The following is a 23,336-nucleotide window of genomic DNA, read 5'->3' as shown; positions in this document are numbered from 1 at the left end:
CTGTTGCAAGGTAGGGTGTGTCCCTGCCGTAGGCTGTTCTCCATACCCCAGGCGACAGTGCTTGCCTGTCTTATCTCCCTGCACTGGGGCATGGCACCAGTCAGGTCTGCACAGCAGCACCAGACCCATTTACACGTGTGGTTAAGATAGCTTGCTTACCGTTCCTCAACTGATACTCCTTGCAAGACTCCTAAAAGAGTGACTTAACAGGTCATTATAAATTACACTCGTTTTCTATTGTGAGAATGAGCATTCAATAATTTGTGTAAGATTACAAATCTATTGTGATTTTGGGCTACATAAATAGTAACAAATGGACATTGCACATATTTTGGAATCCTCCATGGTTCGAAAGTATTTATCCATCTGTTGCTTTCTGATTCTTCCTACAGAGTTTAGGTCCAAAGCATTTTTGGTTCTCTAATTTTCATAGTGGCAGCATTTTGGTTTTTGAAGCAACTTTGTCAATTTGAATTCCTTATGAAGACCGTTGCGGTTTTTTAATGAGTCTAACATGATTGACTTGTTGTAGAGATGCTGTCCTCATTCCTTTGTGGCCAGCGCAGATGTCGCTTCAAGGTAGTTCTCCTCTACTGTTTCATACTATTGGAAATTTTAAGAGCTTAACGCAAGAGGTTAAGGACCTCTATAATGTGGACTATAAATTAATGTTACATAAAAAGTCAACACACACGATTGTGCAAATCCCCCTTCTAGGTTAATTGAGGAAGGATTGTGTTTTTTGGCTTTGTTTAAATCAAAAAAATGCTTAGTTGAATGCTCTCCATCCCGCCCCCCCAACATGTTCTTTCCTATGTATTTATAGTCGGGTTCTTTACAAGAAACTATAGCATGCGGATGAAATACATTGAGCGGTGCAATGTCTTCTTAAATACCAATTCCCACGGCACACAGCTGGGTCATCCCAACAAGTGCTCGTGCTCTTATGTCAGAAGCGCCATTTAGATCCCATGGCCTTGCACAGGTTTTATGTAGCTCTGACACAAGGGACTGCAGCGAATGTTTATGGAGCCTGCCTCGAGCCAAAGCCTATTTTTCTGACTCCAATTAACTGTCACATTGTAATACTGTCAGGCGTCCTATAATTCTGTCATTAAAATTCAGTTGGTTTCACCCATTTTTTTTTTAAATGTTGTGTCCCAACATGCGCAAGAGTGTTTTGTGTTTTAAGGGATGTGCCTAGTGCTCAATGATATCATCTAAGATAGACCAGTGTATGTAGTGTCTGTGTGCCCTGCATGGCAGTACAAAGTGTGAGGATTGCCGGTTTACTATTAAAGGCTTGGCGCTCAAAGGAAAAGATAATATGCATGGTTGACTTCAAGAAGTCTTGCCTTTTTCTGGCTGGGAGTTCTAAGGCAGGACCCCAGCCCTCAACAAGAATATACTCTGAACTTAGACCTTAGTCTGAACTGGCTACAAAATGCAAAAAGAACTTGCTCATAGCATGTATCAAGCTCTCCCAAGCACAGACTCTCCGATAAGAGGAGGGCAGACATTCCTGCACAATGCTGGGTTTGCAAACACGTGACCAGCAATTACGAATATGATTGGGTATGAAACCGTTGTCGCCAGCTGTACCAAGGATACCATTCATGCTACTACCAGCTACGAATACCTTTCAAATGAAAATGGCCTCTCTAGTTTTAAGAGTGGAGACGAGACATCAGTTTGTGCCTGTCCCACATATGCTCTTTAAATCACAAATCTGTCCCTGGGGATTTTTGTCCATATAGCATCACTGGCCAGATTGGAGCAGTTTCTCAAAGATTAGTAATAGACTACCAAAGACTGTTAGGGAGACTTCTCTTAAAAGGCTAATTTCCCTTAACTATAGAGTCCCCCAGCAGCTTTGCTGGATTTGAGGGATTTCTTTTTTTCTCCTGCTAAGAATGTGACTCTTTTTTCCCACTCTTAGACATATTGCTGATGTGTGTTCTAGGCTATTTTTGTGCTTATGGTCTCTGGGGTTTTTCTCACCCTCATAGATATCATCTTTTTACATGTGTGTTACACAGCACCCTCAGTGCAGAAACACAGGGGTGTCATAGTGGCCCCCAAACATAGACTCCATACCCTCGGACTGACTACCGTCTCCCAGGGCGTGTGAAGTCCCCATCGACTTTACTAGTCAATAGTTATGAACAAAACCAGTACAACGCATCTTACTATGGAAGTACTGGAAAGGGTTAATAGTTTTTCCCTGGTGTTCATTTTCGAGAGGCTACTGTCCAGTCCCTCTCTCGAAAGTTTCTGGCTGGTGACAGTGGTTACTACCATAAATATTCGACCGCAAATATTTTCCTATGGGATTTTCTCATTGTTCGAGGCTACCACTTTTACTGACAGCCTCCAACATACCGCCGGTTTATTTTATTATTAACTATACTCCGGTAGGGTTTTATTGCCAGATCTTTGATAATATTTCTTTCTCCTGTCTTTCTCTGAAATCCTAATCCAGGTCGGGGATCCTTTGTTCGTCCTTTTGGCGGGCTTTTTCACAGAAGCCCTCCTTTCGGCGCCACTGAGTATGGGGTAGACAGGATGTGTGGGAGGGCGAATAGGCACCGCCTAGGCAACCCAAGTAGCACACTGCCCTGACTGACTGGGGGGGTTATTCCGCCAGGATAAGCACCCCGCTGTATGAGTGACAGCTAGGCTGTATTAATGGGGGTTTTTCTGCATAAAAGCAGGGCTCTGAGGACTGGAGGACAAGACGTCGCCACTGGACCTAAGAAATCCAAAGAGGAGAGAAGCCGAAGACCTCTGCAACGACTGAACCACCGGTGAAGCCCTGCTGCAGATCCTCACCACTTTTCTCCAACGACCTGAGAAGATCTTCACCTGCAAGAGTCGTCTTCCCTTGAGCTGGTGGGGCCAACCAGTTCGGCAATCGCCTTCCAGGACCTGCCTTGGTCAAATCGCCAGTGCCAAGCACTCGGAGACCGGATAGCCAGGCACCCGTCCACCACGACCACGATTTAAAGGAGAGTACCTTTTATTCCGTTTTGGCATCACCGCGGATGGCTTCATCGCTGGGCAGTGCAGTAACTTGAACCTTACTCCACCTTACTCCATGACGAGAGCCTCTCTTCCTCTGCTGGATCTCCCGAACTGCAGAGAACTACCGCCACCGCAGGAGCCTCATCCACTTTTAAGGTACATTGTTCCGCCAGGCCTCGTTGGGTACTGCTAAAGGTGTTTTAAATCCTTTACTTACCTTCTGGGCCGGCCGCCCCTATCATCTAACACTGTCTTTTTCAACGTTGAAACAAAGACTTGACTGCAGCTACTAGAACAGTTTGATCCTGCACTTTTTGCCTTGTACCACTGACTCTGACACAGGCCTATTGGCTCTGGCTAAATCTGTTACAACTACCTTCTCTAGATTGCTTTTCCTCAAGAAATATGTTGGTGCACCTAAACTTGTATAACCTCCTTTTCCTCCCCCTTTAAATATTGTGAAGTGCCATTTTGCTCGGTTTTCACCCAAGTATTGCTTATGCTAAAGTACTGCCTTGCCTAACTTGTTCACAATCCAATTGGGAAGTGTTGCTGGTGTGTTTAGGAGTCTAATCCGGTATAACTTGACCTTTCCCTCCCTCTGAGGAAATGGTTAGAGTGCCATTTCTGCTTGGTTTACACTGTGCCATTTTGCTCAGTTTTCACTCTTGCTCAAACTTGTCTACAATTTAATTGGGGAGTTGTATATACTTTTCTTGACTTTTAACTTGCTCTAATGATAGTGATTTGTGTGTGGAATTAAGAGTGTGTAAAAGATATATATATATATATATATATATATATATATATATATGTGTGTATATATATATATATATATATATATATATATATATACTTTTTAATACAAAGCTTTGGTCAGTGTTTCCTTGTTCCATAGTATGGTAGTCCTAATTTGTAAACCCTGAATACTGCTCATCTCCCTCTTGAGATAAGTCTGACTGCTCAGCCACAGCTTCCAACTAAATCTGTGTCGTACAAACTGATGCCAAAGGGGCTTTATTGCATATATCTGTAGTCCTAATCTTCTGTAGTGCTCCCTAAGGGAACTGCATAGGATTCTGCCTAACAAAGACCTGTGGGCCTTGAAGGTCCTTAAAGGGGTAGGGGGGTTCAGAACCCACTCTGCTAGGGTGCTCTAAAAAGCCAACTGAAAGGTACAACAGGTTTACATTAAAGTTTTTAACCAAGCTCTAAAAGGTAGAGGGTAGATCACTCTGATCTCCTTAATACTCTGTCTTCTTGGGATTCACGCTCAAGCCCTTGCCTGGATTGAATCCTACCTTGCCAATTTTGTCTCCTGGAGCAACACCACCTTTCAACTCACTCCTCTAACTGTTGGTGTTCCACAAGGCTCTGTCTTGCGTCTGCTTTGCTTTACATGCTACACCTCTGCTCTTGGGGCACTAATCTCCTCCTGTAGGTTCTCATACAAATCTTTGTGGACAACACCCAAATCATCATCCCTTTTCCTAAACTTGCCTCTCATCTCTCTATCAAAATTTCCAACCATCTCTCTGCCATTAAACATTGAATGGCTTTGCACTCTCTGATAAACTCTACCAGAACAGAGGTGCTCTTCTTTCCGGCCAAAAGCTTTCTCTCATCTTTTCCTCTGCCTGTCCAGTTGCCACCTGATACGCTCCCCTACTCTTCTTCAGCTAGAAACCTCTGCATCATCTATGACGCTTCTCAGACCTTCTCTACTTTAATCTCCAAAACTGCAGCAGCAGCCCACCACAACCTCCTAAATATTAGGAAAATCAGGCACCTCCTTCCTTTCAACACCGCCAAGCATCTCTTAACAACCCATGTCTTCTTTAAACTGGACTACTGTGTCAGCATCCTCTTTGGTCTCCCCAACTATGCTTCCTGTCCTCTTGACAAGATCATTAACTTTGCTACCCAGACTCTTTTTGAACTCCTTCACTTCACACCATCACCAGACTGGATGGCTGACCATGAAAAATGGGGCCAGATTTAAATTTCTTCTCCTGGTTCACAAATCTATCCATGGTAAGGCACCACTGTATCTGTCCTCCTCTACAAGCCTTCTTGTAATCTCCACTCTGCCTCCTCGACTACCCTTGTGGCTCGGCTCCTTGCCCTTCCTGTGCTGCTTCTTGCTTCTGCTTTTTCTCTCTTCTTGCCCCACTTGCATGGAATTCTCTCCCCCCCGAAATCCGAGAAACTCTACACAGATTTGTGCAAAACCAAACTAAAAACTTACCTCCTCGCCTCCAAGTTACCCGATTAACCTACCTCCTGAACTTCCTGCTAGCTAAAATATTTCCCTCACTTCTAACCTGCATCTGTCCCTCACGTCCTCTGCCTCCACTCTAGGATTTCATCCATCAAGGTCACGTCTTGAGCACAGCTGTGCTGTACCGCCTACCTGCACTTAGAAATGTCCGATGTTGGTTCTCCGTAATCCATGTATGTCCACTTATGTGTTGTCCCCGGTGACTGTTCCATTAACTCCCCTAAACAACCTGTTCAGAATGTCCCTCAAATTCACCCCATTGTAAGAAGCTCACTGCTTCCCGTCAAGCCTGATTTCTTATCTATTGTATGCTCTTGTGATCAAAAGTGCATTGTTCCTCTTGTATATAAATAAAGCGCCTGAGCAGTTAGGCTTAGACTCGGGAGATTGTACTTGTTAACAGTACTTCACACCAAAGTCTGTTAAGGATCAGATGTCCACACAGGTGAGTACAAAAGTATACTATCCACTGGGGTAAACCTATCAAGTTTCAAGCTACTAGCCAATCATAAACAGTCACTCGCCATCTCATTTCTAAAAATGCACACAGCATACTATTTTTTACTTGCCAGGAGGCAATTGTCATTAGGCAATGGCTAGTGCCGATTGCACATTTTGAACCCAGCTATCTATCAAACACATGAAAGCATTAAGCTCAATACACTACTAGTTATGTAAAATCACAATTACAACTATTACACACATGTACAATCAGAGTTTGGCAACACCAAAAGTGGTTACCTTCCACTTTAGTATTTAACAAAGTTGAGCATAGGATTATACACTGTAACCCCCCTTCAAATTGGGGCTATAAAGTTAGAAGTAAATTCACAAGCATTACAATGGTTTGTACTTTCTAATGCATGAGGACAGTGCTTTAGACATGCATCCCTACCATTTCCAGAGTTGAGTCTGTTTCAGGCATGCTTCCAGTATACACTTTTAGTTCAAGATGACTTGGTTGAAGAGCAGCAGGTTGACGAGATCCGAGCAGATCAGTGAGGATGCTAGTAAACTTTCCAGTGATGATGCAGAATGTGCCCATGCAACTGTGCAATATAGTCTAGTTTAAATTCAACTTTATTTCTGTCATACCCCAGGCAGTTGCTGATTCTGACCTTCTGGTAGCAATGGATACAGAACATATCTTCGGATAGTTGGTCCCACAGTCCAAAGCGGGTGGAAAGCTCCCTGTTCAGGTCTTCCCTGTCGACTTGAATGCAGAGTTCGGTTCATGATGGCTGGCCTTGCCAATTCTCGCCACAGTAGCAGTCTTCTGGCGCTCCTTCGCTTCCGATGCTTGGATCTTAAATGGCTCCTGGTCCTTTGCTTTTAACAGGATTTTGGGCTGATGGGGACCCCAGCTCACCAATGAAAGTGGTCTGCAAGTTGCAGCATTCAAACAGTTGAAGGCTGTCCAATCATGCCCCCTCACAATCTGACCCAACCAGCTACAACCGAGACCCAAGTTGGCTTGGTCTCCTCCGCTGACATCATGCAGCAGGACAACTTCAGTGCTTTGATCAGTCGGCTTTCCTGACTCTAACCCTGATTCTGGGTTTTACACTTTTTAAAGGCATGGTCTAGTAAAACATTTTATTTAAAAAATAGATAGGCAACATAAAAAAAAATACTAGCATTCTCTTTTTTAAAACTTGATATGTAAAATTTTGAGCTATTCAAGCTCAAAATTCGCAAAAGCAAGCACATGGGCGCATCCATTTTGTGAAATGGATGCCCTCCTGTGCTGGCTTTTACTTTTGCGGCACTAATGAAGGAAAAGCCAGCAAGCTGTAGTAAACAAAAGCTACCGCTGGGTGGCTTTCCCTTCATTAGTGCTGTACGCGGAGGACGGGGACCGGAGACCGGAGACCGGAGCAGGAAAGCTGCAGCTGAATCTCGGTAAGTGCTATTTATTTAAAAAAAAAAAATAAGCACTAGCTGCTGGAGGAGCCCGGAAAACTTAGAAATAAACCCGCAGCTTTAAAAACGTTGTATTTGTTTTTTCATTTTTGAAGGACCAAACCAACATGTTGTGATCACTCAACCCTGTCCTTTTAATATTAAACTTTGTCAATGATCAAATAAGTATTTTGTTAGAAATAGTCTATGGTGGAACCCTGAGTCTCCCTAGACCAGGTCAGTGCAGGAAGGACATCCCCCCCCCGCCACAACCCTAATGTTAGTTAGCCATTAACATATTTCAAGCTTTTAAAAAACGAGAGCCACGTCTGACAATTAGAAGTGGCTTCCTTCCATGATCTTTATTCACATGTGTTCTAACACATTGGGAATTCAAATCCCCAGTCAGAATTAAGCTTCTTGGCCCATGGAATATCCCTATCTGGGTGAGAACTTGTGCCAACCACCCCAGAAAATCAGACTGTGGAGCTGTAGGGGTTCCAGTATAGATTGAACACTAATAATACTAGGAGAGCTTTTCTATCCTTTAAGTTCATTTTTATTTGCTAGAATTCCCTGTAATTCATTGCTAGATATCTCTAAGGAGGAGAAGATAGAAATTCTAAGAGCCAAAAATAAGCCCCCTGCCGGTCTCCCTATACCTTGGCATGACACTAGTTCTATTATTGTAAACCTGTCTACCTTAAATCTTTGCACTGGCCAGGTCTCTTGCAGGGCTATTATATCATACTCACTAAAGGTCTCGGCTTTACTTTTCATATTCTTAAATGAACTTGAGACCCTCGTATTCCAGCCTATCAATTCCAGTCCTCATGAAACTAAAGTGAATCTTCGGCCAGACCCAATTTGTGGAAAAATAGAGAAATGATCTCCGGTACCAGAGACCAAGCATTCTGTGACTTTCCCATCAGTTGAGTCCGTCCTTTGTGTATCCCTCTTCTCTGTCATATGACGGGATGTCCCTTTTGGGGGTAATAAACATCCCTTAGCCTCCATTCCCTCCTGAGAATTTAGTAGAGTACCAGATGACCCACTATGCTCACAAAAGTGTTCCGCTGATAACTCTATACCATGGATCCTGAGGGCCAGAGACTCAAAACTAAGGTCACCATGATCTTAAGCATAGGGGTGATCGGGCCCCCCCCAATGCTCCATGGTCAAGCCTGCGGTACCATTTCTCAAACCAGGGACAACCCTGTTATGGATTTATGTGCTTTACATGGAACAGAGTGCTGTCACAATGACAAATGCACACCCCATTTTGAAAGTGGGTGAGCTTGTGCGTAAATAAAGATGTAGCTGACCATGTTTGACTTCACTTCAGGGTATTGACAGATTGCTCCTTGGCATCGGAGGGGATCAAGGCAAACTGTTGCATCTACCCCTGAGATCTTGTAATAGTTCAGTGTAATGTACATATTGTTTCTTCACACTTCTGGATCCTTTGCACTGACTTTGCTTTGCTCGCACTTAAGGATCCTTACAACTGACTTGCGGAAACTGTGCAGCATGCCGACTTCCCTTTGCAGCCCAGGGGGGCTTCTTCACTCGTACCTCTGACTGTTTTATTTTTGCCCGGGCTACTGCACTGTTGTCTGCCTGCAACAGTCATTTCTTTTCCTCTGCATTCTTTTGTGATCCTCTTCTATTCTGCTGCTCATGCTTGCCTGCTGTAGCCCCTCATTCCATAAGGCATAGCTTTTCCAGCCAGCAATCACTCATACCTGCTTGTCATAATTGCATTTCTGGTTTTCTTTAATGCAGTTTACCTAATTGTCCCTGCACTTTTAAACTGGTTACCCTCTGCCCCTTTTTTCATGTTTCAGCACTTGCCCATTCCAAAGCACTTGAGAATGTTTTTGTTTTATACCTTTTTCCACATCCCTATTCCCCTCACCCTTGTGTTGATGCGCCTTGAAACACAATTATTGCTGTATAGTGCATATTCCAAATAGCCAATACATTAAAAAATGGTGAATACCATGTTCCTGAGGCTTGCGAGCCATGCTCTCATTGGGATGAACATACTTTTCATTGCCTTTTTGGGAACCTATTACAGGCACCCCTGAGAGCTACTCTGACCAACAAGTTGTCTGATACCAACAAGGGGAAAACTCTGTGGTATGCTTTGATGATGGCGTTATTAGTGGCAATATTTAATTCCTCCAGTCTAAGATCAATCTAAGCAGCTCCTGACTTGTAGCCACCCACAACTCTAACCTAGATGAAAAGTATTTTTTGAGTTGACCTGGTTTTACAGATTTGTTGTGGCAAAGCATAGCGATCCCTCAGGCAGCCCCAATCTCTAACAAAAAGCCTAAGACATTTGTTTGGTAGAGTGCCGGCATCTCATCAAAAGGACTGAATAACAACCCGTGCTGACCTTCATTGCAATGCGAACCCGTATTTTAGCCAGCCTTTCATGCAAACAGACTCTGCAGACTTTGGGTTGGGTGCTGTCCAACGTTTATGAGAAGGGCAGAGACATTCACAAGTCGCTAGGCCTAGGGGTTAAAGTGTCGAGGTGCAAATTACTAGCGAGGCATGAGAAGTTACACACCACCTTAGTTCTCCACACAAACCCAGCACACCATTAGTTACTTGCTATGAGTCAATCACTATTGGCGAGTGTCAATTTTGAGGCCTGCACTAGCTCAAGGGAAGAAAGCAATATTGATACAGGCAACAGTGGAAAAAGAATACTGGTCTATAGTTTTGGCTCTACAGCACCTTAGACCCAACCTTTTTGGGATGAACTTTAAGCTGCAAACTATACGGAAATCCTTGAAGTAGTGCATGGCCCGTAAAAGAAGGAAGGAAAGAAAGAATACTCACATGGGCAATGAGGATTACATCACCATGAACCCTTATTTCTGGGACTAGTCGGGTGATGCAAATCTACTTATAAAAGAGTTTGACAGAGTGCAGACCAGCGCAGTAGGGATTAGCCCTACCTACTCCTATCTGGATACAGTGCGCCATGAGGCAAAGTTCCATACTATCCCTCTGGGATGAGTTCCCTGTGAATTATATGGCTTCCTGACAAGTTTATACAATTTGTATTTTTTTCTTGAGTACCTCACAGCTAGGATACACCATGTTTCCTGTTTTCTGTGTGACCCTCCTTGCATGGTTGTTCGACTACCATTGATTGGCAGCCTTTGTGCAATTCTAGTGGGATATTGGTTGCCATACTTTGGTATGTCCCTAAAGGGGCCCATGTTTAAAATCTAGTACAAAGTTCAACAGACTGATATTGTACCCTTCTGGGAATTAATGCCCTGGAGACTGAGGAATACCGTTCCCAGGGCTAGATAGAACTAGTTTGTGGAAGGTGTCTGGATTCAGTCTTGAATCTACCCCTGGGAGAAAGCCCTGGAAGATGGCAATGAAAGAGAAATGCTGTGCCACTGAATGACCATAGGTAATTTTGAAATGGTAACAATGGGGTCTGGTCTGGGGCACTCCACCCACGCTTTGATGCAGGGCCCAGTTATGGCATGGGGAGGATCCCCTGATTTCCCCCCGCACCCCCAGCACCTGCAGTAAGAGCTGGTTACATTTAAACATTAGAAATGGTTGACCTTCAAAATAATAGTGTCATAGGGTTGGAAATTGAGGGGAGCTGGAAGCCAACAGCTACCAAGAGCTACTTTTTGCTCCTCAGGCCAAATGATGGAAAACACACCCAAGTAAATTTAACTCATTTAACACATCTATACTACATTTAAAGCGCAAGGCATCATAAATAATGGACAAAATTATAGGTTTCCATCTTATGTGGAAGTTACATTTTCAGAATGCTATGTACCATTACCTCATTCCCCAGTGCTCCTGCTCACTGGTTGATGCTGGACACCCAGGAGCTGCTTCTAGCTTCTACTTAGCCAATCTTAATTTCGAACCCTGGTGTCCCTAGGAATTGTCATAAAAGTAAACAAACCAGGTTTGCAGGCCCTTTACTTGGTTCTCACACCCCTTTATATAAGGGAAACGGAAGCAGACACTGAAAGGTGCCAGAATACACACTTGTGTAGCCCAGGTGCCGAGAGACCACTTAGGAAGCTGCTTGGCTAGCCGAAGTATGCTCCCCGAAGTACCTTCTCATACTGGTTTGTGCCCACTGCCCATGCAAACCAAGATGTTATATCAAGCCTTTAAATCATCTGTCTGCAACAGGGGAAGCCTGCATTTTCACAGTAACAGATATCGAGAGGCAATATAGTATCCACCAATGCCCAAACAGAAACCGGTATATGAGGCACGTTCTGGCCCTCACCGAATGTACAACCCAGTGAGAGGGAACATAAGGTTATAAAACCTGACCCGGTAAAAGCATAGGTGTGGGAGTTTAGATAATGAGCAAGTTTACTGAAGGCTGTAGAAAGGAGTGGGTCAGTAAATAAGGAGATTGGAGTTGACGTGAGGGTTAGAGGAGCAGGAGGTTGAAGTGATGGTGAAAGAAGCAGAGTAGGTGGATGTGGTGGTGAAAGAATTAGAAGTAAAAGGAGGAGGAAATGGCTGAGAGGGGGTGAAAGGTGCAGGAGGTGGATGTAAGACCTGAGGAGAAGGTGTACACAGAAGCAGTGAAGTGCCAAGGATTTGGAGGATGGAATAAGGAGGCAAAAGGTTAATCCAAAAGGTTGCAAGCAGTTTGCAGGGAAAATAGAGGGGGAGGCTCGCATCCCAAGCCTGGGTGTGAAGGAGTGGTGGTAGGTAGGTACAACCACATGGCGGAGGATCGAGGAGGAACAAAGGATGATCTGCTGCCTTACCTTACAAAACACAAGGATGTCTCCTGAAGACTGATTATGCCAGGCATAACCTGCTCTCAACAGTATTGGATTTCCATTTACTAGCAGGAAACCAGGGATTGTGCGCATCACATGCTTTTAAAGAAAGCCCTGCTGCCTTCATGACCCAAACAAAGGTTGGATGATGTGACCCCAACAGACATCCTGGCAAGTCTAAACCCTTTACCTACTAAAAACCCCAACTAATATTTGAACTACATAGAAAAATGTATTCAGTGATTGCACTCGGGACAAAAATGTATTCAGTGATTGTACTCGGGACAGTTTGTCTCCTATCAGAATTGCGATCTCTGGAGACCATCTGCATCTTCTGACACCACAGCTGGTCCTCCACCAAAAAAGATGAGTGAACAACACATCCGCTTCAGAATTTCTTCTTTCTTATGCAACAATAGTTCACCAGCTCCAAAAGCTGTCCTTCATGATTGGAGGAACACATCCGCTCCACCACAGTAGCGGAAGAAAAGGAACACCAGAAATGGCTTCCATTGCCTTGGACTCAAGGTCAAGGACTGTGGTTATAAACGGCCAAAGATGCCAGAACATGAGGTTCCCGCAATTCAGCACCCCTTCAGCAAGGTGCAGAGTTGTCACAAAGCAACGTTCTACTTTAAACATTCCCTGTTGAGAAGTCTATTTTCAAACTTGATGGACCCAAAACGTGTCCGTCGACCAGACTAAATAAGAGTTTTACATGTCATTGGGTCCTACAGAACAAAGGCCTGGTGTTTTTGCCGCATGGATAAGGTTGTAAAAAAATGATTGCAAAATCCTGCAGGAATGTTAAAAGCCTAACAGAGAAATCTGTCTGATAGTCTATTGCTAGAGCTACCAGACCCCTCCTAACTCCTTAGCAGTGTCAGTACTTGACCATTTTGTTCTTTCTTCCAGGAAAGTGTGGAATTATATTGTTGTTCCCCGTTATCTGATGGGGTCCTTGATGTTTTTGCTTCGTGTCTGCATCCTCCCTCTTTGGAACGTAGTGCCCACCCTCAACATCACTTCTCCAGTGCCGGCCTTGCTACACACAGTCACCTATAGCAGTGAGTCAAGAATCTCCAGTGCTAGGTACTAGAATCCTGCCTGAATCCAAATGTATCTCACAAGTGGTCCTGTAAACTCCCCCTATCTCCTGTTTATTATTGCCTTCTAATTCACTTAACTTGGAGGCTTTTCTCTCCTAGACTATCCAATTATCAGGGCCATCATTTCTTGTCTTATGTTCCTCCCATATTGCTCCGCCTGCAACAGACTTTGGGCATGCTGATGCGCACTTCTTAGTTGGTGTTGGTGACTCTTTCTGACCTGTACGCTCTTTCTGCTCCAGACCCTCGGGCCCTTTCACTGTTGTTCTAATTAAAACTTCTCAACAATCCTATTCTCTAAACCATGGCATAGTCTTTCTCCTTGGCACTCCATTTTCTCATGGGCCAGTGTATTTACACCTTCCCCTGCCTTTTGGTTTGGGATAATGGCATTCTTTCCTTCCACCTTACAAGTCCAATGCTTTTTTTTCTAAATGCAAATATTATTTCGAGGGGATTGGGTCCTTCGACATATTCCATATCTATGACAAGTAATCGCTACAGCTGTGCAGCTTCGGAAAATGTTCTGCGTCCTGTGTCGATGACGTCGATACGCTGTCCTCGAGGGCCTCAGTCGAGCCGATGTCACCGGATGTTATAAGTAGGACGCACAACGCCCGTAGCCTCAGTTCTGTTTTCTCCGCGAACGTGTTTGCTTCGGAGATCTCGGCGAGCCTCGGTTCTTCTATCGGTTCTTCGAACCAATTTGTTTGTGAAGATTTCCATGATGTCTTCGTCTTCTACCCCGCGGCCCGGTTTCAAGAAGTGTCAGAACTGCGGTTCCAAGATGGCGCTGATGGACCCGCACGACTGGTGCCTCGGTGAGGACCACGCCACGGACGATTGTGACGATTTCCAGTCGTTAACTTAGAAAGCCTTGCAGGAGCGTAAGACAAAGCTTTCTGTCGGTAAGGTGTCCAAGCCCCAGAAGTCGAAATCCACTGGGCTTTCGACTGACTATTCGAGGGGCGACTCGCCGCATCGTCGGCGCAAGTCCAGGGGGTCTCGGTCCCGGAGTGGGTCCCGCCATTCCTCTGCCTCTTCGAGGCACTCACAGAAGCGCAGTCATCGGTCGCCTTCCCCGTCCTTGTCCCACCAAGCATTCCACTCTTGCGGAATGGGAATCATTCCGTAAGAAGATGATGGCGATTTTTCAGTCGCAGGGCTCCGTTCCATCCGTGCCGTCGAAAGACGCCAGCAGGGAACGTGCTAGAGACACTGTTCGTACACCTTCGGGTTTGAGACCGTCGAAGGACTCTCTCGAGGCTCCACCTCCAAGGAAGCCATCGGCGCCGAGGCTGTTGAAGGACACGCTCGGGGCTCTGCCCTAGAGGCCTGTGTCGAAGCCATCTGCGCCACGCTCGACATTGACGCCAATTCTGTCGACGCCTTTCGAGGAGGATTTCTCAGAGGTGCCCCGGAGACCGGTGGAAACCCCGAGGAAGGCTCTGGCCAAGTCCAAACACGTGCCCTCATCCAGGGATTTATTCCGGCCTCTTGACTATATTTCTGAGGTGGATGAAGGGTCTAATGAGGTTCCTGATGAGCTATTATCTGGTCATAGCCAGTTGGAAGACCTGCGTCAGTCTTTGCATGACGCCAGTGGTCTGGACACCTCCCCGGAGGTTGAGTTTGGTGGGCCTGAGCCAGGTACGCATGCTGACTCTTCGTACCGGCGCCTCATGTCGAGGGTTACGGTGTACTTGGGGTGGTCTGCGCCACCAGGAGATTTTTTGACCTGACAGACATCTTGGACCACGGTCCACCAACTGACCCGGTACTGCCATTCCATATGGCCTTGCAAAGAAGAGTGGCTGCGGCTTGGACTGCTCTGGAGAGCCTCCCGGCAGTGGACAAGACTTTGCCAAAGAAATACCGTCCTGCCAGTAGCGACCCCAGCTACTTGACTACGCACCCCACTCCGGAGAGTTTGGTGGTGCAGGCGGCTACGGCCCCGGCAAAACAGGCATCGTACCCTACCATCCCTCCTGATAGGGACGACAAACGTTTTGATGTCTCTTTGGCGGCTGAACATATTCTCGAAGGAGAGGAACGGGATGGCTTTCTTGTTCTTGTTCAGGATGGCAAAGATGACATGTGTGAATCCGTTCAGTCGGGTCTGGACGTGGCAGATTGTGTCAGCCGGTGCATGGCGGCGAGCACCGTAATGCGCAGATTTGCGTGGTTGCGTAAGTCGGAGTTTGCTCCTGATGTGCAAGCTAGGCTTCTCAAGATGCCCTTTGATGGTGAACATCTTTTTTGCAGAAAGGCTGACGAGAGCCTTGAGAGGTTGCAGACCTCCAAAGCTGCACCGAAGTCGTTGAGCGCTGCAGTTTGCCAACCTACGCCTTTTTTCCCTAGGGGACAGCAATGGAGGGGAGGTTCCTTTCGATACTACTCTTCCTTTGGTAGATCGAGAGGGGCTGCAAGTCAAAGGGGCCAACGTAGGAGTGCCAGAGGTGGAAAACAAGGTACTTGAGGTCCAGAGCCGCTCGGGCAGTTGTCTCTTTACCCTCGGGCACTGCGGCAGCCGCTTCAGCTCAGTCATGAGGCCATGTCCCATGGTTCGCCGATTGGGGGGAAGGCTGGCGCAGTATCTTGTAGAATGGCGTGCCATTACTTCAGATGTGTGGGTTCTGGAGATCATAGCCCACGGCTACTGTCTTCCTTTCCGACAGACCGGTCAACCGGCTCTCTTTGAAGAGTCCGGATCTGCTCCTTGCGCAGGAAATCAAATCCCTGCTGGAGAAGGGCGCCATAGAACTGGTGCCTGTAGCGAGAGGAACAAGGGATGGTATTCCCCTTATTTTGTGATTTCGAAGAAAGACGGGGGATTGAGACCCATCATGGACTTGCGTGGTTTGAACAAGCTCCTCGGGAAGGACAAGTTCAAGATGGTTACTCTCTCTCAAGTCCTCCAGGCCCTTCAACTTCAGGACTGGTTGGTGTCTCTCGACCTCAAGGACACTTACTTTCATGTGCCGATCCATCCCAAGCACAAGAAGTACCTGAGGTTCGTGGTTGGCGACTCGCATTTTTAGTTTCGGGTCCTGCCATTCGGATTGACCTCCGCCCCGAGGGTTTTCACCAAGCTCATGGTGGTGGTGGCAGCGTATCTCAGGAAAGGGGGATTCACGTCTACCCCTACTTGGACGATTGGTTGATCAGGGCGCACTCTCCCGAGCAAGTCTTGGATCATCTGTCCATCACCTGCCACTCCCTTCACAAGCTGGGCTTCTCCCTCAACTTAAAGAAGTCCCACTTGACACCAATTCAGCGGCTCCAGTACATCGGAGCAGTGTTCGACACATCCCTGGGGCAGTGTTTCCCTCCCCAGGTGAGGGCTCATCACATTCTGCAGATGGTGCACAAGTTTCAACATGCCCAGAGTCTCCCGGGGTTCGAGTTCTTGATGCTGCTCGGCCTCATGGCATCCTGCATTCTTCTGGTGCCGAGGCCAGGTTGCGGATGAGATCTCTGCAATGGGCCCTCAAGATGCAGTGGTCACAGGCCTCCGGCAGGATGTCGGACCCCGTTCAGATGCCGCCCTCGGTCGCCAAGGACCTTCAGTGGTGGGCCCTCGAAGGCAGTCTGATAAACCTGGAATAAGATAGCCAACTAGCTGCCACATAAGAAACCTTATTGAGGGTGTAGAAGAACAGGTTACTTTCTTACTTGGTAACGTTCTTTCGATGGGATGGTCCGACGACATATTCCATATCGCTTCCTCCCTACCAGCCCCACTGCAGAATTTCTTATGCGATTGCAGTTTACGTTTCCGCAAGGCTTTCTGTGGTCATACTGGCAGAATATTGATGCCACACGTTCTGGGGAAAAAACTACAACTGAGGCTACGGGTGTCATGCGTCCTACTTATAACATCCGGTGACGTCGACTCGATGGAGTCCCTCGAGGACAGCGTATCGACGCAGACGCCGACAATTTTCCAAAGCAGCACAGCTGTGGTGATTACCTGTCATAGATATGGAATTCGTCGTCGGACCATCCCATCGAAAGAACGTTACCAGGTAAGAAAGTAACTTGTTCTTCTACACCCTCCATAAGGTTTCTTATGTGGCAGCTAGTTGGCTATCTTATTCCAGGTAGCAGTCTTCCTTTAACCATGGGGTAGCAAGACTCATGTCTGCTTCCTCTCCACTTCTGGCCCTTACTGGCCTTTTATAGCTCCTTTTATACAAGGTCGGTGGGTGCATTTGTAAACGGGTAACCTGTCTCTGGTCTTCTGATTAGCCCCTTTTCCATTGGTTTCCTAATTGGGTCTTTTTTACAATTGTTAGTCTCATTGAATTTCGTATCCTCACCTGATGATTCAGCAGCTTCAAACATGCACTGTACATTTCAGAGCTGTCTTGGTATTCCTTGTGACAGTGTTCGTGGTAACACTGTACTCCGTTGCTATCGGGGTTTATGGGGCAAACAGCTGCAGCTTTCCCACCTAATTGCGCAGTACGCAGGTTGCTTGGAAGCTTGTTTCCTGAAATGCAGGTGTTTTTGCTTTACTAAACGTTTGCGATTCAAGGCTCTGCTCCACGATTTGGATTAGGTTAGGCTGGCATGATGAGGAACCGGACCTCAGCATTCCCTATGAAGGACAACATCTCTCTCCCTAACCTCAATCCACAGTGATGACTATCAAACTGATGCAGCAGTCCGCGAGCAATCTTCAGAGTGAGCCAGTAAGGGTCCACAGGCAAAACAGTAGAAACCCAAGACTTGGCACCAGTAGCTAATCCTTTGCAAGTAACCGCTGCAGAGCCACGCCGAAGGATGTTCCACAAAGATGTCGCACTGCAAAGTGAGCAGCAATGAAGGCCACTCTGTCCAAGCACAGGAGGAGCCCCTCTCGGGATGCAGTGCTCTCCAGCCTCGAGCAGAATTACTGGTCCATGAGCTTTGGGAGGGGCAATGAAGAGATGTGCAGGAGGATGAGCTGTCCCGCTGGTTCAAGGAAGGGAAGCACCCAGTCAGGCATCCCCTAATGAAGAGTGGCAGAGCTTCACCGTATTATTCATCCCCTAAATGACCATCGACTCCGAAACGGCTGGCTGGCTCCATGACCACCAGTCTGGTTTCAGGGCATCCAGAAGCACAAAAACTGCTCTTCTGAACACCCGTGAAGATCTGCTTTCAAACCTGGACTCAAACACTCCCTCTGTTCTGATCCTCCTGGATCTTTCTTCTGCCTTTTGACACAGTCAACCACTTCATCCGAAATCGTCTGTGATACCCTTGGCATCACGGACCAGCACTGGTGTGGCTGACCTCCTTCCTTTCAAACCGACCCTCCCAAGTGCAAATAGGTACTTTTCTCTCCCCCACTTCACTCTACGTGTGGCTTCCCACAGGCCTCGATCCTATCGCCATGGCTCTTCGGCATCTACCTGGCCTCTCTGACCCACTTGATTTACCCCTTCTCCCCTCATTTCCAGTGTTCTGCAGATGACGCACAGCTCCCCTTTAAGCTACCATCCTCTACCTCCTCCCACTCCTCCATCTCCATCATACCAGACTGCCTGACCGCTATTCAGGCATGGTGCACTGCCAATGATCGCTGCCTGAATGCCAGTAAGACGGAGATCCTTCTCATTGGGACGCCTTCTCCTTGTTCACCCACTCTCTGGCCAACCCTCCCACCCACTTGTGTTCCCCTCCCCTTACCCATCTGTGAGGCAACAAGCCATGTGATCATCTTTGACTCCTTTCTCTTCTCACATCACGGACCTTGCCAAGAAGTCCAACTTTTAGCTCCACCTCCTCAGAGGTATTCTACCTTTTCTCTGCTTCCCCCAGAAGCTCAACGTCACCAGGGCCCTGGTTCTATCCAGCCTAGACTATTGCCAGGAAATATGCCTCTTTCCTCCCTTAACCACCTTCAACTAATCCAGAATAGGACTGCAAGACTAAATACTTCCCTGCTAGAGTCCTTCGGTCCTCTACAACAAGCTTTTCCCTCCCGACCTCCCTGCTAGAGTCTTTCGGTCCTCTGGCTCCAACTCTCTGCAGGTCAAACATTTATCCAAACGTTGAGTGCGAGGTAGATCCCTTTCCTCGGCTGGTTCCTCCCTCTGGAACAGCCTCCCCGCCCCCCTCAGATTTCAGGATGATCTTCTTGAGTTTCGGAAACTCCTCAAGGCTTTAATCTTCTCCTCTTCCTTCCTTCTCCCCCTCCTGTACTAACATTCCCTCTGCCACTGAAACCTGCTGTTGAGACTGCGGCCTGGTCCCTTCAGAGTCACACAGGGGCCAGACACCCCCCCTCCCATCAGTCCCCCCAGCATCCCTTCCAGCACTTGCCCATGGGGCTCCCTTCCCCAGACGAGCCCTAACCTGGTCCACCTTGTCCGCCGTAATTATCCTCCCTGCCCCCTCTCCTGGCACTTGCCTGCTTGACCCCCCACCCCACCAGTACTTGCTCACCCCTTCCCTTCGGCACCCCACTCCTGCACTTCTCCCTCTCCCTGCACCCCTGCGCTTACCACCTTGTCTTGCACTTGCACGGTAGGATTGTCACAAGACCAATATAACCGCTCTGTTCTACTTCTTTCCTATGTCCCCCTCCGCCCCCCAACTTGTCTTGTGGCACCTGAAAACACGTGTGTATAGGCGCCATACAAATGTCCAATAAATAAACTTTACTTTGTCACTGTAATCCTCTGACTTATTTCAGTGTGCCTGTTGGTCCCTTCAGCTGCTTTAAAAATGGTTCCTGGTGCTCAACTAAAGAATTACTCCTTAAGCTCCCCATATCTACCCAATAGTGGGGGTTATCCCACCCCACCTAACAGGATGCTTGCAGCATTGTTTGTTTTGGCGGCCAGACGAAACCCATTCATAACCTCCTTCAGCAATCACATGTGAATTAGTGTCTGAGACCCAGGCAATGTTGGTTCCCATTCACACAGCATCCTCTTTATGCGTAGAGCTCATAAGAAAGGACAATATATAGCCCTTCCTACTGCTAAACGGGGGAAGGGAGGCCAGCCAAGCCAGAGGTTCGAAAAGACACTGCTTAAAACTAGGTAAACGGTAAAGTGAAGGTGCACCTTGAAAAAAGGTTGCACTGCCAGCAGGCTGACCTGAACACACTGAGTGGCAGGCCATGAAGAAAGGGGAAACATGGTGGAAGGTCCTCGGTTTCATAGCCCTAGGGGCTAGCAGTACTACCCAAAAAATATAATGGAGCACTGACTGCCATAGGATCTGGTCAGTGCCATCTAAAAGAATTGACTTCAGGATAAGTGAGGTTGAAAAAGTGAGGAATACCAAAAAAAACAAAATATACTGGGAATCTACCAGACTCTGACTGGAAAGCAGCAAAAAGCAATGCTTTCCTACTTCTCCTGAAATTTGGGGACTCAAACTACAGAATGTGTTTCTGTCCCGCCTCAAAATGAACTGAACATAGATATTGCTACTGAACTATGTAGAGTATAAAATATGCCCACATTGTCTAAAACAGTAAAATGCAGGCATGCTGTTTGCTCCATGGAACAGCCACATGTTGAAAAGGAGAGTAGTCATTTCTTGCGCATCTCTCAAAAGACTCCAGACGTGGTTGAAGTCGGCTGATCCGCTGCAAGAACCTCTTGGAATGGTAGTGGGCTGGAATTAAGTGACAAAGAGATTTTTAAAAATAATCTCTAGTCTGCACCAACAAAGTGTACTTTAGCAGGCAAAGCCCAGGTAGCAGATGGCCTTTTGTGCACTTTGAGGCCAGAGAGGCAAAGACCGAATAGTTCCTCCATCAGCTAATGAGACAAGAACAAATCTGCAAAGGAGTTAATTGCCTTGGGCGTCTTATGTACAAGAAGGCAGCAGCATGATCTGAATGAATTGGGTTTAACCACATCAAAAACATGATGAAACGATAATCCAGTAACATATTTCCTTCTCTTTAACATCTACTCCAACCCTTTTATTTGATCTCCTTGATGGTCTGGGCATTAAGTTCGCTAACTATGCGGATGTTACTCGGATCATTCTGGAGCTTTCGGGATCTTATGAATCGGACGCACTGAAAATCAGCAAGGTTTTTGATGCTGATAAGTCGTGGATGGTAGAGAACTGTCTTGCTCTTAATGACAAGAAAACAGATCTTGATTGTTGGGAGTGTTGCAAAACTGAAAAAGCTTGATGCCCAATATGAGGCCTTCATAATAGGGGGCGCTAAAATACTGGTCTCCAAAATCCTAGGGGTCATCTTTGCTCGCAACCTACATTTGAGCAAACACGTCTTCCTACTTGAGCTCCTGCTGCACTTATGACGCAGCTACTCTGGCAGATACGCCCGTATCTATCGGAGGAAAATCGGGCTCTGATAGCGACAGCAACAATAAACTGCAGGTTCGATTTATTGTAATGGGCTACTGGTTGGCTCTTCACAGGCAAAAGTTAAGAGACTGCAAACCATCCAAAATGGTGCAGTCGGAGCTGTATGTGGACTGACGCGTAGAGATAACATCACTGCTTCCCGCAAGAAGCTACACTGGCTCCCTGATCACCAGAGGATTTGCTTTAAGGCAGGGTTGTCCAACTCCAGGCTTCAAGGGGCGTAATCCATGTCGGGCTTTCAGGATACCCCTCATTAATATGCATGAGAAACATTTGCATACAATAATTATAAATGTATGCAAAAGTTTTCTCATGAATATTAATGAAGGATATCCTGAAAACCTGTCAGGATCCAGGCCCTCGAGGCCTGGAGTTGGACAACCCTGCTTTAAAGCATCCTGTATGGTCTACAAATGTTTAGCAGGTGATGCCCCAGGCTACCTCCGCTCACGTATCATGAGGCTGCCGCACACGCTTGCCTTATGCTCAAACAATAAGGACATGTCTATGCAGCCTAGATTCTCCTTTAAAAGGTTTTGGAGGACTGAACTTTAATGTTTGGGTGCCGAGGGTCTGGAATGACCTTCCACAGTCTCTAAAACAGTTGCCACCAATTGCCCAATTTAAGAAGGCCTTGAAGACACATCTGTTTGATGGAGTCTAGGATTCTCCTTCTCTATCATCCCTCCTAACTGCCTCACACTGCTTTTTGTGTTTCTGTTGTCTTGGTCAAGTGAACACCCTGAGGCCTGCGGTCATGTTGGCGCTATACAAAAATTCTGTAGAATAGAATCTTTCAGGAAATGCTGAACTGTGTTGAATTTATTAGGCTAGTTGGTAGTTGAAGTGATGGATACATTGCTTGACTTTCACAATTTCCAAGGTATGCATAATTTTATGTGTTTTCCTCAAACGTAGACCCTCATAATAAACTGTTTTGTGGTGGCAGTGCCACAGAGGTTTTCAGAATAGATTGAGAATGTTGGGGTAAATGGTATCAGATAGTATAAGCGATTGGCTGCTGTCTTACATTTGTTACATACATTTCAGCAGCATCTGTTTGCAGCTGTTTTAACATAGACAACATTTAGAAATGATGCATTGTTATGGTGATAGAATTCCCCCTCAATGCTTACCTGTGGTGGATGTGGATGCTCATGTCCTAGCAGCACCCCCTCTGAATGCACTCCTGCATCGCAGCAGGATACGCGGTTAAAAAGAGTGTAACACAAACATAACATTGATGTCATTAATTCTCTCTACGCTTCCAATAATGTTTGGATCTTTCACCCTGCCACTGAACGTTTGATTTTTCTAGTTGTGCTTTATTAGCAGACACCACCTGTAACTAACCTCCACTCCTGCCACCCCCAATTCTCCCTTGTCATGTGAACATGAAATATTGTTCTATTTCCTTTCCAATGTCTTCTGTTTTGTGTCTACATTAGTGGGACATTTCCATCTCATGCCACCTCTCTTAAACACTTCCATTGTAAGTCTAACTGATGTGACTTTGTTGTATGGTATTCCCTACTCCATACCTTTTGCCTCGGAGGGTTTGGGGGGGTTGAAAGGGAGGGAGGGAGGGAGGGGTTTTATGTTTATTTGAAACGGAACTTGGCTTTGTCTTACAGGGCAGTGCTACTTTATAAATAGCTTTATCAGCCCAAGACGGACATTTCACAACATTTCCCGGAGCAGAAAGCCTTCATTTGGTCTAATTTGCATACACACAATGCCTTGCTAATGTGGCTTTAAACTGGAGGGGACTTCCAACAATGGTTACTAGGTGGCTATTTGCATGTGTGACTTGGCTCAAATAGATTATTCTACATATGTATAGTTTCAGAAAAGAAC

At 46.4% G+C, this 23,336-nt stretch overlaps 1 protein-coding gene across 8 annotated transcripts in view; it reads left to right on the top strand.

The window, feature by feature from the left end:
* FBXL19 (F-box and leucine rich repeat protein 19) overlaps positions 1-23,336 on the top strand; it is a 664,561-nt gene that overhangs the window by 348,881 nt on the left and 292,344 nt on the right. The gene's annotated exons all lie outside the window — the stretch shown is intronic.

Source organism: Ambystoma mexicanum, chromosome 3p (genome assembly GCF_040938575.1).
Source record: "Ambystoma mexicanum isolate Mex_15411 chromosome 3p, UKY_AmexF1_1, whole genome shotgun sequence".
Lineage (NCBI taxonomy): Eukaryota > Metazoa > Chordata > Amphibia > Caudata > Ambystomatidae > Ambystoma > Ambystoma mexicanum.
This window is presented reverse-complemented; position numbering and strand designations above follow the sequence as displayed.